Source organism: Berghia stephanieae, chromosome 1 (genome assembly GCF_034508935.2).
Source record: "Berghia stephanieae isolate SIO BIC M18660-M18661 chromosome 1, UCSD_Bste_1.3, whole genome shotgun sequence".
NCBI classification, from domain to species: domain Eukaryota; kingdom Metazoa; phylum Mollusca; class Gastropoda; order Nudibranchia; family Aeolidiidae; genus Berghia; species Berghia stephanieae.
The window spans coordinates 88,593,940-88,608,494 of record NC_088360.1 but is presented as its reverse complement, the minus strand read 5'-3'; the positions used below and the strand labels follow the sequence as shown (position 1 = coordinate 88,608,494).

General features: G+C 36.6%; 1 protein-coding gene across 1 annotated transcript in view; it reads left to right on the top strand.

Annotated features, from left to right (window-relative positions):
- The first annotated feature begins 1,887 nt into the window (after positions 1-1,887).
- The window catches only part of LOC144960794 (uncharacterized), a 26,148-nt gene continuing 13,480 nt past the window's right edge, over positions 1,888-14,555 (top strand). The window contains exon 1 of the mRNA XM_078894140.1: positions 1,888-2,141. The gene's annotated coding sequence lies outside the window, so the exon portion shown is untranslated. The remainder of the gene's footprint in view (positions 2,142-14,555) is intronic.

Here is a 14,555-nt window from a genome sequence, read left to right as displayed (position 1 = left end):
TCATCATCATCATCATCATCATCGTCGTCGTCGTCGTCGTCGTCGTAATGATGATCATAATAATAATAATAATAATAATAATAATAATAATAATAATAATAATAATAATAATAATAATAATAATAATAATAATAATAATAATATAATAATAATAATAATAATAATAATAATAATATAATAATAATAATAATAATAATAATAATAATAATAATAATAATAATAATAATAATAATAATAATAATAATAATAATAATAATAATAATAATAATAATAATAATAATAATAATAATAATAACTACTACTACTACTACTACTACTACTACTACTACTACTACTACTACTGCTGCTGCTGCTGCTGCTGCTGCTACGTGCTGCTGCTGCTGCTGCTGCTGCTACTACTACTAATACTACTACTACTACTACTACTACTACTACTACTACTACTACTACTACTACTACTATAATAATAATAATAATAATAATAATAATAATAATAATAATAATAATAATAATAATAATAATAATAATAATAATAATAATAATAATAATAATAATAATAATAATAATAATAATAATAATAAATAATAATAATAATAATAATAATAATAATAATAATAATAATAATAATAATAATAATAATAATATAATGATGATGATAATGATGATGGTGTTGATGGTATTGATGATGAAATGAGAAGAAGAAGAAGAAGAAGAAGAAGAAGAAGAAGAAGAAGAAGAAGAAGAAGAAGAAGAATGATATGAGAGATAATAATGATAATAATATAATAATAATAATAATAATAATAATAATAATATAATAATAATAATGATGATGATGATGATGATGATGATGATGATGATGATGATGATGATGATGATGATGATGATGATGATGATGATGATAAAAGATTCCCTTTATTCATCCATAGGGGAAATTTGTCTCTAGGGTATATTCCAAGGGAAGACTGGAATAACCCAGGCATCAGCCGCAGTGCACCGCCGCCAAGCGAGCTAGGGCAGCAGCCTCTTGTGGTTTTCACACTTCTATGTTATGACGATCGACCCAATCAGCAAAGTCTGGTCCGAATTCGTGCACCGTCGCAAACCCGCCGGGGAGCATCGTTACAACACACCGTTCGACTAGATGCTCTGCCGTCTCAGGTTCTTGCCCACAGCGAGTACATGTTGAACAGGTAGAAAGACCCCACCGATGAAGCGCACTGGCCGTGAGGCAGCTCCTCGACCGAAGCCGATTCGCAGTCGCGCTAGGGCATCGTCACAACACACCTTTCGACTAGATGCTCTGCCGTCTCGGGTGAAGTGACTTGCTCAAGGCCACACAGCGCAGCGACGGGTGATCGAACTCGTACCTTTCAGGTACGACGCAAAGACCGTACCGCTGAGCCACGCTGCCCCCTATGATTATGATGATGATGATGATGATGATGATGATGATGATGATGATGATGATGATGATGATGATGATAATAATAATAATAATGATAATAATAATGATAATAATAATAATAATAATAATAATAATAATAATAATAATAATAATAATAATAATAATAATAATAATAATAATAATAATAATAATAAGGGTTATTATTCTTTTTGGTTTTACTAATAATAATAATTATTATTAAAGGGTTATTATTCTTTATGGTTTTACTGAATGTAATGTATGTATTATTTTGATTGTCGAATGTGGACAATTGAACAAAGTTCACGATCATAATAAATCATTTGTCTTATTGGTGAATCCATTTCTTTCTGAAGTCGATTTACTGAGAAATGCATTTTGATACCAACTGTGTTGCTCCTTACAAGTGTTCACCAGACTAGAATAATGACACATTCGTTTTATAATATTAATATTAGTTCGTGTGTCATCGATGTGTAAAAAGTAGGAGTTTGCTCTGTTTGGAAATATAATTTTAATGAGAAACTTGGCATTTAAAAAAAAATATTGACCAGTACAGCGAAAGAAATACTATGGACTGTGCTATGGACAACCGTTTTATTTTTATTCGGTTTTTATATATCCAGTATTTTATTATTCAAACTATTATTTATTAAAATAGAGCTTTCACATCGAGACAAACAGCAGCGTGAGTGACAAGAAAATATCAACTTTGGTGAGTGAACGAACTTCTCCTCCTCTTCCTTTTCATCCTCCTCCTCTTCCTCCTCCTCCCCCTCTTTCTCCTCCTCCTCCTCCTCATCCTCCTATCCTCCTTCTTCTCCTCCTCCTTCTCCTCCTCTTCCTCTCCTCTTCCTCCTCCTCTTCCTTTTCCTCTTCCTCCTCCTCCTCCTCCTCCTCCTTCTCCTCCCCTTAGTCCTCTTCCTTATCCTCTTCCACTTTCTTTTTATCCTCCTCTTTTTCTCTTTTTTTTTTTCGCTCCTCCTCCTCCTCCACTGTGTGACTAATTTCTCACAATTTGTAAATAGCATATCGTTCATAATTGCTGATTTCAAATGCATAATGAATTTGTAACTGTCAATTTACACATTTTGGCATTAGATTGTGATTAAAAGCGAAACCGAGCTCAATGTTAAAATGGTAATTGAAAACTGACCGGTATTTTTTTGTTTAGGAAACAAAGCTAAATCTTATCATATAAGGCAATTATTTGGCAAGACTTCTGTAGCTTAACAGCTCTTTTAAAATATTTATAGGCGTTTCAATAACCACGGGGGTTATCTTAGTTGCGGTATCCAATCAATATTATTATATGAGACCTTTTTATTTTTATGTGGCGTAATTATCTCTAAATTCAAAATCAATTTGCTGAGTCGGTTGTTATCTTGCCTATAATTTCATTTATTTTAAGCAAAATTATATCACTCACTCACTCATTCCCATGACCCTTTGATCGTCGGCGGGACATGCGGGATGCAAACTTCACAACATTACCGCCATTCGTCACGGTCTCTGATCTTTTCCAGAAGGCTATTAAGATCCAGGCCTGCCGAGTCTTTGATGTTGTCTTGCCCTAGCTTTTCTCTGTCTTCCTCTCCATCCCTGTCCATCTACAGTGCCCTTCATGACAGTCTTGCACAGATTATCATTGCGGTCAGTGTGTCCGACAATTTATTTCTTTTGAGTTTTGACATCAGTGGTTCCTGTCCTCCTGCTCGATCCCCTACCTCATCTAAAATATCCTTATTAGTTATGTGCTCTAAATATGGAACTCAGGATTTTCCGATAGCAAAGATTCGCTTTTCTAAATTTGCTGTGAGAGTCCATGTTTCAAAGCAATAAAGTAGGATGGATAGTAACATGTAACTGTTAACAGTGCTCTGCCTTTAACTTAACTCCAAAATCAATGTTGCTTTTCCAGATGGTGTTAAGTCTTGTCATGGCTGCCGTTGCCATTCCAATTCTAGCTTTCACATCTGCTGCTCTAGTCCCATCTTCGGTGACCAACACTCCCAAATATTTAAATGAGGTGATTTGCTCTCGGTTTTCACCATTGACATTTATTTTCGTCTGAGGGTTGTCTCGGCCGTTCGCTAGAATTTGCGAGTTTTCAGAATTGATCTCCACCCCGTATGTATAAGCTGTTTCTGATAGACGATCTGTCAGTGACTGTAATTCATGTTCAGTTTGTTGCCATCAAGTCAATGCCATCTGCAAATCGAAGGTTGCAGAGATCTCAGCCGCCTATTGATACCATGTGTGCTCTCGTGGTTTTTAGGCATTTCCTGCATTCTTTTCACATATATGTTAAAAAGAGTAGGTGAAAGACGATAATTTCTTGTATTATTCTTTCCAAATATAGGCTAAAAAGGGTAGGTGAAAGAATGCAGCCCTGTCTGACACCAAATGTAGTTTTGAAAGGGTCTCCCATCTCATTGTTAAGTATTACGCACTGGGTGCATTTTAATAGAGTGATTCATTGTTTTTATGATCTCTTCATCAAAACCAAAGGTCACGGTGACATATTTTATCGAATGCTTTTCTGAAATCGATAAAGTTATGGAATAATTCTTGTTGATGTTGTAAGTTTTTCAATTATATAACTGAAGCTTAAAACTTCGATATTCCCAGCATCAGGGTTGTCGTGACATAATACCGTTTTGAGACAATTGGTCGACTATAATATCCCTTTAAATATTTACTTATAAAATATCTATTTTAAGTGTGCATAAATTATGTAAGTCAGTTTAACACTCCATTTGTGGATAAGACATCTAAGTTTTTCATATGTGTATCGAAAGATCATAAACTCACAACATCTTTGATGCGACACATGCTTATCATTAGTATGGAACACACCGGTCACTATCGCCAATTAAAGATAATGGTAAATATTTTTTAATTCTACTACTACTACTACTACTACTACTACTTTTACTACTACTACTACTACTACTACTACTACTACTACTACTACTACTACTACTACTACTACTACTACTACTATTATTACTACTTCGTCCCATTTATGAAGTAAACAGTCTTGTTTTTGTTTTGTTTTTTCTTTCGTGCGACTTTGTGGCCTTGTAGTATGACAATCGTCTTAACACCGCGGTAGGTCCCTGGTTCGAGTTCCGCTCTGGAAAATACTCTTTATTCGCATTCTGTCATATCTCTCAGTTATAAAATGAGTGTCTTGCGGATAACGCATTATCTTTGCCGAAATCAACGTAATATAGCGCATCACCCTGTTTGAGCAAATTGAATGGATCTTGCACTATATAAAAGCTATTTTGTTTGGGTTACTCTTTCTATTTTCGTTTTTGTAAAAAATGTTGTTTGTTATATTTTACTGCACCTGGCGTTTTATTTTTCTTCCATTTATTATTTCTAATTCATCTTGTTTGTCTAATCATAAATGAATATGAGTCTATTTATATATATATATATATATATATATATATATTATATATATATATTCTCCAAAAAAAACACACACACAAAACAGGCCTTACGGGCATTTTCATAGGCGCATAATCAAAAAGCGATTGCATTTTCATTGAAAGAATTGTCACCCCCAAAACGATTACCAATTCACCAAAAAGTGAACCGAAACGAGAAGTATCTAACATTAATTCTCTATATATTCAAAGTGACGCGATTAAAGTTTCCGTCCATGTACCTACACTTTGAAGTACGGGAAGGGTTTAGGGATGGTGACAATGGCGTTAAGGAGGTCACGAAGATCGGAGAGTGGACTGTTCTAACATTACCAAGAATGTGTCGAAACCATAATATAGTACTAAAATGTCTTTAATAGATGCTTTTTTTCACTTTTGATTTTTAAATTGCACACATAATTGATTGTTTTCATTATGTGGCCTTATCAAATTTGATTTATCTTATTAAAAACAGGTAAATGCAGGTAAAAGTGTGGGTGAAATGAATAATGAAAGCTTTTCTTTTTGTCCAAAAATTGTTTGCAATTGAATACTATCATTATCTATACTTATATTCTCCTGCGCAGAAAATTGCCAATCCTTAAATCCATTTTTTCACATTTAGTAGTCTATTTTTCTATTCGTTTGATTGTTTCAATTGCTCAAATATCTTTTATCCAGAGCGCATCAGAAATAAGAGTTGCCAATACACAAAATCGAATCTCACACTGTTCAAGAGACACTTCTTACAGTTTTTGAGAGGACGGAAAAGAGTGGAGGACTTTGTGCATGCTTTAAAAACACAATGAATTCCAAACCTAAAACCAGCTCCCCAAGGGTCTCTCCTGCTACTTCAAGGACAACACATTCATCCCCTACATCATCCCAACCTATCATTGCCCATGTTAACCAAGGACGGATGGATAATCCTCCTCTTATCGCATCACATCAATTGATCATCACACAATTTCCGAGCACATCAACTGGAAGCCTAAATAATAGTAATGTTTCCTTCTCTAGTCATGTTCAAAATTACCCAAATCCCAGAGAGAACGCTTCTAACCCATCGCAACGAAATGACCAAACAATATCAACCGCTAACACAGCAACAGTAATTTTAAACTCAGTCATTACAGATTCATTAAGCACGTCACAGAGGCAACAAGAGACTCACTCTCACCCTCAACGTCATTCAATGGTCGATGACTATCAGAATCTGCAGAAAAATCGTCCATTGGGGAATCGTGATCTATTAGGAATACAAAGTACAACATCCACGACGGGTGTCTCAGTACAGTTAACTACGCATAAAACAAGCGTCAATAGTATTCCACACAATACAGCTCCGGTCTCGTCCAGAAATGACCATCGTGATACCAATTCTCCTTTGAACACAACCTCGTTTGCAAACTCTCCCTTGATGGACCTTACTTTGGTCAACACTCCGACTAACAGTCCTGCGGTAAACTCTTCTTCGATCGACAAGTCTTTGACCATATCTTCTCTGACCGAATCTCCTTTGACTACAGCTCTTTTGCCCAACGAAAATTTGTCCAATTTGAATAACACGTCCACAGTCAACAACTATCCGCAAAACAAGTTCATTAACTGCGGGGATATAGATCATGAATATGGCCAAAACATTTTGAACAGTGATCAAAAAACTGTCTTGGATCCAGTTCTACAATCTCAGATAAATCAACTACCCGAAACTTTCAAAACCAAAAGGAAGAAAAGGAAGGGCAAACAACGAACAACAAGTGGGCGCAGGAAAAGAAGTGCAACTCCTTCACTTACCAAAGATTCGCAACACAATAATGATAAAAAGTTGCCGAGTCAGTCAAACCGTTCTGAAAGGTTCATACTACCAAAAATATCGAATTCTTTTGAAAGCAATCTTTCTTCGGCGCCATTTATATACCTGCAGCAAACTGCAGGAAACCAACCTTACACACGAAATTCAATGCAATCGTGTATCAGTCTAAAGCAAACATCTCAGCAAACTGCTACATATACAAGAGATGCGCAACTTAATATAATGACAAGTGGGTTGTCATCGACACTGCATGATGATGATGCAGCATCATCGCAAAACAATTGTAATATTGACAATTTCATTCCCAAAAAATCTTCAACGACACAAAGTACCACACGATTTCAAAATGTTTTCAAAAGTATTCATCCTCCAACTGTATATATTGACCTCACAAAGGATGATAGTGATATCGATGGATTCATAGAATTCAAAGGCATAGAAGGTAAGGATATTCCATTGGATTTATCGGCAAAGCCATCTTCGTCGTCATTGTCTCCACCGCAATATATATACAAGCAACAATCTAAAAGAAGCCAAACGTACACAAGAGATTCATTGCAACCTTGTAACAGTCTAGAAAAAACACCAGAGCAAACATCCACATCAATACAAAACAAACACAACGATCGACAAGACTTTTTTATGCGTTCCAACCAAATGAACCAAAGCTTGAGTTTTAAAACAAAAGTATCCGATAATAGCAAACATTTACAATCAACCCTTGATCCTCAGGAAAATGGAACAAACCAATCTTCTTCAAGAAGAGAAGCAACTGGCAACTGGCATTCACAGGCCATTCACCGGCATGATGATATTTCACGTCTGCAAACGGAAAATCAATCTAACAAAAGAAGGGAAGAAAAGGCTGTTGCAATTGAGCAGAATAAGAAACACGAACACACTTCAAGCGTGGCGAATGAAATAACAGGTGGTACAAATGCCAAGCAACAAGTCAAAAAATACTTTGGTGCACTACAACTCTTATCTGCAGCAGAACATCAAGCAATTATCTATAGTGAGAATCCAACCGAGATGTATCAAAAATTAGTTGCTAACTTTTTTCTCCAGAAAGTTCAATTAAAACCCAAATCTTCTGGAAGTTTAACTTCAGAAACCATAAATAAACGCTCTACACATGAAACCCAACTACGCCATGAAATGTTTGTACCTGGACAAAAAGATGATAACAGTGCGAAAATAAATGTGTCTGCAAAGAAGAGAAATATGGATATGTCAGAAAGACAACTAAACGCAGAAAGATCTGCAGAAAAACCTTTCAAACTACTGAGCATTGGACACGATCCATCCAGACAATCACAGATTAATTTACGTACCCCAAACGACCGATCAAACAGAGTGAGTCCAACACTGGCAGTGACCAAAAAAATCAACGGTGACAATAATCTGCCAAACCCAAAGAAACCGATGGGCAACGGAAGAACTGGACCAAAAAATAAAAACCAAAGGAGTGAAACTAACGTTCAATATAATTCGGAGCTTTCGGTTTCGCTCTGCCCACCATCTGATGCTGTGCATTCGAGTGACAATCTTTCAACGATGGGCGTGGAAATTATGTCAAATAAAACAAAGTCTAAAATTGGAAAGAGCGAGGACAATAAATCAGACGAAACAAGCCTTGAAAAAAGTATGAAGAATGAGAACAATATGTCAAATCTAGATTGTCAAGTTAACTCTACTTGTACTTATAAAATACCACTGTCTTTAGAGAGACTTTTTGGTAGAACTAAAGAAGTAGAGGAGGCTCTTAAAAATAACATTGTGAACGATAACAATGAAAATGCGATCAAATCAAGCTCTGAAGTAGGACCGGATAAAGCGAAACCAAGTCAAAACGACGAAACCTACAAGCAACTAGAATCTGAGAGTCAACAAATCGATCAACCGAATGAGAATACTAACCAAAAGCATCAGATAAACAGGAATATATATCAAGCTAAACATATTTCCACAACGGCACGGGTCGATCCTTTCATCGCAGAAAATCACTCAGAGAGTATTGATACATTTAAAAAACCGTCATCAATATACGAATACTACGCGAAATTACATGTGCTCTCAAAAAAGAGAAGATTGAACAAGAGAGAAAGCCTAATGCAAAGTCAACTGAAAGCAAAGGGGTCTGCAAATGAACCTATGAAACAGCTGATCCCTGAGCATCATGATCCACCAGGACAATTGCAGGCTAATTCATGTACCCCAATAGACCCATCACATGGAGTGAGTCCAACTTTGATTGATTCGGAATTAAGCAATGGTGAAAAGGATCAGCCAAACTCGAAGAAAAGAAAAGGCAACATTAGAAAAGGACCTACAAATAAAAACGTAAGGAGAGAAAATGAAATTCAACAGAATTCGGAGCTTTCGGCCTCTTCCTGCCCACCATCTGGATCTATGCATTCAAGTGATAGCCTTACATCGATGAGTGTTAAAATTATGTCACAGAAATCAAACTCTAAAGGTGGGAGGAGCGAGGATAGTATGTCAGACGAAACAAGTGTTGGTAAATTTAAGGAGAATGAAAACAATAAGTCAAGAGAAACGAACGTTGGCCAAAATGGCAAGAACAAGAGCAATACGTCAAATAACAAAAACCTTGGTAAAAGTGGGGAGGTACAGAAAAGTGACCAAACTAAGAAGAGAGGAAAACAAAATAATCTGGCTTGTGAAGTGCTCACCTCAACTCGCACAGTAACAATTCCACTGTCTTTAGCGAGCTTTTTTGGTCGAAATAAAGAAGTAGGGGAGGCTCTGAAAAAGGACAGTGTAGACGATAAAAATGAAATTACGACCGAATCGAGATCTAGACTAGGACCGGATAAAGCAGAAACAAGCCAAACAAACGAAATCTACAAGCAACTAGAATCGGAGAGTCAACAAACCGACCCATCACAGGAGAATACTAACCAACGGGGTCAACCAAACGGCCATTTATCTCCAGCCAACCATTCTCTTGACATAACGACACGAGTCGATCCTTCCGTCACAGAAAATCACTCGGAGAAAATTGATTCATTAAAGAAGTCATTTGATGGCCCTGTTGCAATTAGTGATAAAAGTCAATTAAGTACGACTTTGTACGCTAAACAAAACAAAAAGGATTCAATCGTCCAACAAATGTCGAAAATAGTGGTAAAGAAAACCTCGAATGACTATCACAGCAACGACACAAACGAGAAAACAGGTAACAAATTCAAAGACAGCAATGATGTGATAGCCAGTCTTGAAAAAATGAACCTGGGTAAACCATGTCGTTCCTTTGGATTGAAACAAATCCAATCGCCCTCTGATACTATGGACATTTACTCTCAAACGCCCTATGCATATCCACACGAACCCTTACTGAACGAGCCATCTGTGGTATCGCCTGATAGTCAATTTCATACTGTTAATCAGTCGCTACCAATTGCGCGAGATGCACAAAGTTTCAGCAATTCTGTGTTGACCACAAACGCATCACATGCGACCTTTAAAGATACTGAGACAGTGGGCGCAGTGTCATCAGGATACGAATACTACGCGAAAATACATAAACACGCAAAAAAGAGAGGATTGGACATGAGAGAAAGCCTATTGCAAAGCCAACCAAAAGCAAAACGGTCCGCAAAAAAAACCTTCAAACAGATTAACCCTGAACATATTGATCCAACCAGACAATTGCAGACTAATTCATGTACCCTATTAGACCCATCAAATGGAGCGAGTCCAACTTTGACTGTGACGGAAATAAGCAAGGGTGATAATCATCTACCAAACCTTTCAAAAATGAAAGGCAACGTTCTAACTAATGCTGTAGAGAGTGGAGAAAATAAAAATTTGTCTTGCGGAATGATTCAATCAAGTCATGATTCAACAATTCCTCTATCTTTAGGGAGACCTTTCGGTAGATTTAAAGAAACAGAGGAGGTTGTGAAAAATGACTGTATAGACAATAAAAATGAAAATGCGACTGGATCGAACTCAAAAGTAAAAACGAATAAAGTGGAAACAAGTCAATCAATATGGACCTACATGCAACCAGAATCGGCGGGTCAGCAAACCGATCAATCACACGAAAATACTAGCCAAAAGCGTCAGTCAAATAGTAAATTATCTCCAGTCAACCATTCTATTGGCATAACGACAAGGGTCGATCCTTTCATCGCAGAAAATCACTCAGAGAGTATTGATACATTAAAAAAACCAAAGGTTCCTCGGCAACGAAAAAAGTCAACTTTGACTGATGGTCCTGTTGCAGTTGGTGATAAAAGTCAATTAAGTACCATTTCGTCCGCTAAACAAAACAAAAAGGATTCAATCATTCAACAGATGTCGAAAATAGTGGTAAAGAAAACCTCCAATTACTATCATAATAAAGAGACAAACGAGAAAACCCGCAAGAAATTCAAAGGCAGCGAAAATGAGGTAGCCACCCTTGAAACATTGAACAATAATAAATCATGCCCTTCTATCGGAGTAAAACAAATCCAACCGTCCTCTGATACTATGGACATTAACTCTCAAACACCCTTTGCCTTGCAAAACAAGCCACCTGTAGTACCATCTAATTGTCAATTTCATACTGCCAATCAGTCGCTACCAATTACTCGAGATGCACACAGTTTAAGCCAATCTGCTGTGGCCACACAAGCATTACATGAAAACGTAAAAAGTAATGAGACAATGAGCACGGTCTCATCAAAATACGATTGCTATATGAAATTGAACGAAAATTAAAAAAGGAAAGTTTAGACGTGCGAGAAAGCATATTGGAAAGACTATTAAGGAAAAAGAATCCTTAGACAGACATCTCAAACAGATTATTCCTGAGCAGTATGATCAACACAAAGTATTAGAAGATTAATTCATGTAACTAAACCCCACAGCGACTATGGCTGAAATAAACAAAAGTGGCAAGTGTCTGTCAAAACCTGTGAAAACGAAAGGCAACGGTAGAAATGAACCAAAAAAGTAAAACATAAGGAATGAAAATGAGCTACAGCAAAGTTCGGAACCGCACGCTGCTTCTTGTCCACCATCTAACTTTAAGCATGCAAGTGATAGTCTGAAGACGATGGACGTGAGAATTTTTTTCAAATGAAGCCAAAATAGAGGGAAGAGCTACAATAATGTTTCAGATTTTAAAAAATCGATGCAAGTTGAAAGAACAAGGGCTGGTATCAATTAAACAGTTGAAAAGTGATATTAATACTTCCGGCGGTGTTAAGAATATTACGAGTTTTGAACTTCTTTCTGGTCAACCCGAAGAACCAAAGAAGAATGTGAAAGAGAACATAGCCAAAAATATAAACGTGTTTGAATCCGGCTGTAAAGAAGGGATAGATGAATCGAAAGAGAGTCAAACAAACGGAAGCTCAAACCAACTAGAATCGGGGTCGACAAACAGATAACGGGTCAAAAATTACCACACCCTGGAATACGAACTAAAAAAACATTAATCAAAGGGGTGTTTATACCGAAGACAAAATTATATTAACAGCGCAGCACAGCTAGATTTATCCATTGCAGAAACAGACAGCAAAGCGTTGAAATATCCATATGCATATTTAATTTGTATGCACCCTTACAGCTTAATCAGCAATTATCAGCCAGTCTTCAACAACCAATAAAAACTACAAACATTGAGTGAACATGTCACGACTCCGAGCAATTAACTTGTGATATTGAAAATACTGATAAGATGAAAACAGTTGCGGCATGCTTCTATGATCAAGAACCTGTACCCTTAGTAAACTCTGGACTTGATAAAAAAATGGACGAATCAAGCAAAGCTCTTAAAACATCTCAAGAGATTAACGTCAAGATAGTGCCGAGTGAATCCATTCATACTACTATCTGATCCAATAGAATCGAGCAATATTAAGGAAAATAGTATTGTCGCAAAACGTTCCATATCTATATCAAATTATGACAAAGTGATCGCTCTGCGTAACCCTGTTATGAAATACAACAGAGATGGAGACCCGACTTTCACACGTCTAATTTCAATAAAAAAGGATTCTGCAAATTTGACCAACAAAATTTCAACACGTGAACTGAATGTGAATTTTTGGGAACAATATTTAGCAATTGTCATGAAACCCGTACTTTTGGCATTTGCAAAAATAGTATAATTAATAATAAAAAGATAAAGAAAAGTAATGAACTGATCATGATTTCTGATAAAAATAAACTATTATAATTTTCAATACGTTAAAGAAACATTAGACGATCTCCAGACTAAACGATTCATTGAGAATTTCACTATTAAAGCTATAGAACACCAGTCAAGTCAGATAATTTGGAACACATGTCAAAAACCGGAACTTTAAAACTCGATTTCGTGCCAAATGGACCACTATAAATGGGTCGAAACATGTAGAAATTGTGCATAAACAATTAAAACAGCATGGCAATTCAGCAATGCTCTATTTTCATGATTGAAGAAGCACTTTGCTGTGGTTTGAAGAATTTTTTGGGGGGAAAAAAACGAATTTCAACGTCATAGCATGGAACCTAACCATTGCCTTAATTGAATGGAAGATATAATATAAGGGAGAAAAAGAGCAACGGAGAGACCCAAGCTTTGGATCCGCAAAATATCAATGAAGTTTCGCAATAATTTAAAACTGTTGCGCCGCTTACAAGAGAAATCAAAACCAAGGGAAGGAGCAAAGCACAATATACTCTGATGTGCAAATAACCTCAGGAAAATAAAATCATTTCACCTTGTTCTGTAGCTTATATTATCTAATCCTCGAACTGAAATAATTTCAATTAGCCTTAACTCAACTATTACTACCACTCTACCACCACCACCACCACCACTACTACTACTACTACTACTACTACTACTACTACTACTACTACTACTACTACTACCACTACTACTACTACCACTTTTATTCCATTCATATCGTTATAGCACCGTCATTTTATTTTTAGAAAATATCCATGTCTGCAGTACATTGAACCACCCCAATATAATGGGCATATTACACCCAAAAGACTCCTTTCTCTTGCAGAGACGCCAACCATTCATTCTTTTCAAACTTCGTCACAAAGTACACCACACAATCGCTACAATGGCCAGTATATTTTGTATTCTGATTAGAGTACCGCTCTGTGTGGCGCAAGATTGAGTTCCCCCCCCCCCCCCACCCATAGTGGGCAGGGAGGTACATGCTGTGTCTTCTATCCCCCCATACCCGTTTTCCGATTGTTTCCTGTCATTGTCTTGGACTGGGATTACTTAGTTTTGTCCTGATCCTTGCCGGAGTTCCTTGGCTGGGAGGGAAACAGTCGAATGTATAGTTATAGTTTTGGGAGATAATATTTTTTTCCTTGTAAATCATCTCTCTGTTATGCATTGTATTATGTTTAGTTCACATATTATATTACATGATTGGTACACATTTGATTGTATTCCTCTTAGTTGGGACCTGTGCTTGTGTCTGGATGAGACTTTTGGGTGATCTCAAACTAAGTACTTTGACGGTGTGCTCTTGGAATCTACATCTGTTCCCTATTTGAACCAGTTCCCCTTTGTCTTACCTTTTCTTTTGTGCTTTAATTGTAATTCTAGAACTTTTTACTATCCCATTTTCTTCCTTTTTACTGACGCTGATATGAGCTTAATGTGTTGCAAGCGCCGTAAAACCCTTAAAAACAAACAAACAAAACAAAGTTGAGTCCTGGGTGGGGTTCCCGACCTCCACAGTGGGTAGGGAGACTTACTGTGTCTTCTATCCCCTTATAGCTGTTTTCCAATTTGATTTGTCTTTGTCTCGGTATCAGATTACTTGGTTTTGTCCTGGCCCTGGCCGGAGTCATTGACTGGGAGGGAAACAGTCAAATGCATAGTTATTGTTTTGGG